The sequence below is a fragment of the Schistocerca serialis genome, chromosome 4 (assembly GCF_023864345.2).
Source record: "Schistocerca serialis cubense isolate TAMUIC-IGC-003099 chromosome 4, iqSchSeri2.2, whole genome shotgun sequence".
NCBI classification, from domain to species: Eukaryota; Metazoa; Arthropoda; class Insecta; order Orthoptera; family Acrididae; genus Schistocerca; species Schistocerca serialis.
This window is the reverse complement of record NC_064641.1, coordinates 704,432,387-704,438,235: the sequence shown is the minus strand read 5'-3', so window position 1 is coordinate 704,438,235 and position 5,849 is coordinate 704,432,387. Positions and strand designations below refer to the sequence as shown.

Below are 5,849 nucleotides of genomic sequence, written 5' to 3'. Positions count from 1 at the left end.
AGGAAGACTGGCGTAAGATTCCCTTGAATACCTTACAGGGCCCGTATTTATCCATCCCGAAACTACTGGAAGCTGTTTTGAAAGCCGACGGTTTCCCTACAGTGTATTAACCACGATAACGTGTTGTGTTTTTGGTTTTTCCTTATTTTGTCCACTTCTTGTATATGAAGTCGTGGAATGAATGTATCCACATGTCCAGTTCTCGTCCCCTGGTCTGTCGAACATGAAAATGAATTTCTCTAACTCTACTTTAATGACTTACAAACTAGTTCAATCAGTTGACATTATTAACGTTTCTGGATATTCTTCATGTGTTGGTAGTTAAACATTATCTACCTCTCAATAAATAACAGGGCAACGGCCTTGCCGCAGTGGTTACACCGGTTCTCGTGAGATCACCGAAGTTAAGCGCTGTCGGGCGTGGTCGGCACTTGGATGGGTCACCATCCAGGCCGCCATGCGCTGTTGCCATTTTCCGAGGTGAACTCAGTCTCATGATGCCAATTGAGGAGCTACTCGACCGAATAGTAGCGGCTTCGGTCAAGAATACCATCATACCGACCGGGAGAGCGGTGTGCTGACCCCGCGCCCCTCCTAACCACATCCTCCATTGAGGATGACACGGCGGTTGGATAGTTCCAGTAGGTCACTCGTGGCCTGAAGACGGACTTGCTTTTTTTTTCAATAAAAAACAACTATTGATCATGTTTTGCAACTGTATTTTATTTCGTTTCTTATCCCAACCTGTCTCACCTGTTTAGGCCTCTTCATATTCTTCAACGGAGATGATTTTTATAACAATTCGATGCTATAATTATCTTGTGTAACAAGAATTACTTCCATTAATCCACGAAAGCAGGAAGTACAAAAATGTTCAGAAAAAGTCACGAATACAACTAGATAACTCAGGAATGAAATAAATAGGAAGCGCAGAAGAAGTCAAGGCAAACCGGCTGTAGGTTAAATGTGAAGAAAACTAAAAAGGAATGGTTATTGTAAGGGCAAATTCAAATTCAGCTTATAAAAATGTCATAACAACCTCCCGTGAAATTAAAATGATCGGCGTCAACATTAGGAGTGCAATAGGCATTCTATTGCCAAACGCTGATTACGGAGCAGATAGATAGAGTACATTGAGGCCCGGTACGGGGAGAAAAGACGAAATAGGAGTCTATTTAGACGACATGGGTATTCAAGTATTAGACTGTGCCGGACTCATAAGTCGTCTTCGTAATTTTATAGCTTACTGGACATTTATGTGATTCTATCACATTTTAAACTACCAATATAGGAGTTACTCTTTGAAGGTCTTCATTTTGATAAGTCACGAAAGTGCCGCAAGTATGAAACGTAGAAATTCTAAAGCTGCTTCATTCTAGCTACATACCGGCAAACTTTCGCTCGGGTAGCGTAAAACTATTCGTAAGGAATTCCACTCTGTGTGGTGTCATCGACCGGAATATCGAGGTCCAATGCGTTGGTGCATTTGCTCAAAATTTCAGTTTTGAACATACCTCGTAGTAGGCTACCGACTGAAGAACTCCCGCACAGCATGATGCAGTTAAAATTTTGTCGACTGCTTTATCAAATCATATACGTTTCATAAGCTAATAATGCTGAGGGAGTCATTTCACCGTAGATGGGGGAACAACCAATGAATGTAGCAATTTCCTGTTTCCAATTCTGTAGTGAGCAATAATATTTCATAATAATTTCGAGGAAAAGAATGAGTGTGAAATTTTATTTAGAAGTGTATAATACATTACATTTCCGTTATGGTGATACCAATCTAAAAGGATGATGAAGAAAACCGAAAGAAAGTGAGGAGACCTGCTACGTGAACGAATGAATAGAAAGTTATAAACGGATAATGAGATGCTTTCAATTTTGGCGTTGGCTTGTTGAAACTGAAATATTTAAGGGGACACAATTATTTGATATTACTATTATTATTTCTTTAACTATCGGGAACTTGATTTGATATTATTTGACTTCTTGCTTTACAATGCATTTAGTTATGTCTGAATTACAACCTGTTGATTTTGTACACCCTTTAAAGGGTTATTTGTCATGGACAAACCAATCTTGTGACGCAGAACACATTCTGGAGACGGTAGGATGGAGATCTTACGCAGGTGGACGGGAAGACATTCATGCACAGGTGTCAATCGAATTGTGGCTATCGCTCCTCTTCTTGGCCCATCAGATACTACTGTGTCTTTCATAAGGTTTTTTCAGATCTTCCCCTCACATGAAATTTTATTAGATCGTTTTAATCCCTCTTGAAAAATTTTGTTAACAGTTGGTTCCACTGCAAAATATTACACATTACTTTCCAGTTTTGTTCCAGTTTTGTGCCTTTCTCAGTACCATCTCAGCCACAGTGAGATTGTAACCACAGAATTGCAATTGTCTTGTTCTTCTGTTGTAGTGATGTAATTACTTCTTGCACTTCGTTAACTTGAATGATTTTTAAGTCTTGGGTCTCGCGTGTTGACATTTGCTCTTACTGGTACTTTGGACTCACGAAATACGACTGCTTTGTCGAATGTGTGAAAAAAGTTGTTTAGCTTACTGTTGTTCTGCTTGGTTCAACTTCACCTTAAAATCTGACCGTCTGGTCCTCAATTTTGATAAAAAAAATTGTTATGTGCATTCCTATGCAAACTTTTCCTTCTTTTTCTATTAACGAGTCGTACGTGTTGATGTGCAGTCACTGACCTTTGGGGTATCTCAGATTTATGGTTTCCAATGCTTTAGTTCTCATTATTAATTTATCTGTTTGATTTTTTTGTAATTGTGCTCTATGTCTAGTTTGTATTGTAACTGAGGAAGCAGGCGGAACTTGTACAACACAGAATGGTTTACAGAAAATATTAAAGAAGCATCTCAGTATAAATGTACACCGAGTTAAAACAGTCCTTCATTTTGACCTCTAGGAGAGGACGGTAGTGATACACAGGCAAGTCAATAAAACATTAAAATGCTTTGTTTATAGTTTTATTTATATTGACAATTTGCACAAGGTGCTATATTCATGACAGTTTTTCAACATAGCATCCCACGCTCCCAATCGGGAATGAATCATTACATAAAGTTTTATTCCGACAAAGTCACTGGCAGCGAGAATTCTTGGCAGGACATAGTCCTCAATAGCAGCAAGCGTATCGAACTCCTTACTTTTCACATCACCCAGCAAGAACAAACCAAGTCGGGTTGGATCAGGTGAACCCTCTCACCATGGAAGAGGTCCATCTCTTCCTGTTCCTCCCCCTGTAACGTTTGGGTAATGTCTGATGCAGATATTCACGAGAAAGAAGTGCAAGGTGGGCTTGGGCTACGTACTGAAACTACATCCCAGTATCTGCTGTGTCTTAGTGCAGTTTCCTGTTTCCAGTCCCCACTTCCCTACAATATATTCCTACAAGCTGGTCAGTTCGTCTGCGCTACAACTTTGGCAACCACGAACACGAACAGATTATGTTAAGTAGGTTCTCGTATTCCACTTGTAGAGCTATTCCATAACACACTCGCCTCCATTAGCCTCTATTACGTATGTCAAATATGGACCGAGGTTGCTTATCAAAAGTTTATATATATATTTTTTTCCTAATTCATCGTCCGTCAATGTTTGTTTCATCTCCATAGGAAACACCCTATTCCGTTCTACTTTTTATATGTGAAAAAACAGACATTAGAGTTGCTATTTATTTAAGACAAAGCGACGTTTGGCTTATGACTACAGTGTCAAAATCAAAATTATAAAGCGACAATATGAAGGGAGACGGGTACAAAATATTCAGCTCAAAATTGTGCACCAAATTGTATGAACCACAGAAGCTTGCATAGATTGACCCCGAAACAGTACTGTGAGTCCAGCGTCGATTATATTTGTGCATAATAGCTTTTTGCAAATACTAAAAAGTCTCTAGGACCTGTTGTCATATACTTTATTAATGTATCAAGCACTCGTAAACAGTGAATACTGAATGATGAACTCTGTAGTTCCAATTTACTTTATATGCATAAAATTCAAAGCATACCTTCAAACGTATCAAGAAATTGTGTTAACACATTGTATGCTGCACGCATAATGTTGGATGTTTGATCGTCGGATAGGCGGACACACGGCGTCAGACGTGCACCTCTTAGTGCAAAGCAAATCGCTGGCCACGAATGTCTTTCTTCCATCAGGGCTCAGCGTACTCTAAACAACCTCGGCAATATGAGGACCCACCCATCTGCAGAAGATTCGCTGAGAAGCCCTTACTCGCAGTCCCGATTTCCCCTCTCCCCTCCCCCCCCCCCCCCCCATGTGATTTCCATCTTTCTGGAGCCCTGAAGAAAGGCATTCGTGGCCGTCGACTTCCTTCGGACGAAGATGTGTAACCCTGGGTGGGCAATCGAAAATATTTTTCCATGAAGGCATCAACCGTCATGTCTCACAGTGGGATAAATGTATTCGCAGTTTTGCGAATACGTTTGAAATTGTAAAAAGTTTACTTACTTTTTTCCATATGTCTCATTTTTATTTGAATGCCGCTTCTATTAAAAAAATGCAGACTTCGTTTTTTTATACCTAAAAGCTATAATGTAATTATAAATCTGTAAACTATATTCTTTATTGGAAAACCTTATAATTACATGTATTGTGAGAGTGACAACGTTCCAAAAGCTTAGTTTTGTATAGAGTCGTCGAGAAAGTGTTCGTGGCACAAGATTACTATGGACGTGCGATCTCAACCCGTACTGTGCTTTTTCTACGACAGTTAAGTATAACTTTATTGATATGAATGTCATTGACTGGCTCCCCTTTCATTTCTGTGTTCTCACTACCCTGATGGGATCTTCGGGCAAAAGTAACACTGATGGCTATATTCCTTCACAGAGTGTCACAGTTGAATCATTGCCTTGTTTCTCTAGGACATTTAGCCTCCTGCCTAGTGAGCAGGAGCCAGTGTTCGAATTCGGATCTTAGCACAAATTTTCATTCGTCGATACAATCTGCATGTATATACTTGAAAAGATATCAGGAACCATAAAGATTCATTTGAATGTGTTTGTGTTTGAGGGTGGAACATTCGTAGAACAGCATGTTGGGCTAGGAAGACACAATCAGCGCACATTAACGGGGTCAGAAAGAGAAACCAGCAATATGAAATTGTTAAAAGCGGTAAGAGGAATCGCCCCTGTCTGTGGTACAAAGGGGCATGTATGTTGGAGTGGTGATCTGTTGTAGATTATGAGGTGTTTGGAAGTGACATGTGATTTGGATTCAAAATGGTTCAAATGGCTCTGAGCACTATGGGACTTAACATCTATGGTCATCAGTCCCCTAGAACTTAGAACTACGTAAACCTAACTAACCTAAGGACATCACACAACACCCAGTCATCACGAGGCAGAGAAAATCCCTGACCCCGCCGGTAATCGAACCCGGGAACCCAGGTGTGTGTGATTTGGAGGACTGCAAATAATAATCGTATAACATCCTCAGTAATTTGAGGGTGAGCATGGCGATGAATGTTGTTTCAACAGCCCCTCCAATCAACTCTGTTTCCGGTAGTCGTCACTCAACCACGTTTATGAAAATTTGTGGTAAGGACAATGGGACCAAACTGCTGAGGTCATCGGTGCCTAGGCTTACACAGTAATTAATCTAACTTAACCTAACTTACGCTGAGTTCAACACATGCTCTTATCCCCTGGGAGGACTCAAACATCCGACAGGGGGAGCCGCGCGAACAGTGACAAGACGCCGTAGACCGCGCGGCTACCCCGGGCGGCCATGATTATGAATTTCAGTCTATCGTGTAGAAGTCAGCTAAGGGGAATTTAGTAAAATTCTT

At 40.5% G+C, this 5,849-nt stretch overlaps 1 pseudogene; it reads left to right on the top strand.

The window, feature by feature from the left end:
- Window positions 1-353: 353 nt before the first annotated feature.
- On the top strand, window positions 354-471 carry LOC126476965 (5S ribosomal RNA; annotated as a pseudogene).
- The last annotated feature ends 5,378 nt before the right edge of the window (window positions 472-5,849 follow it).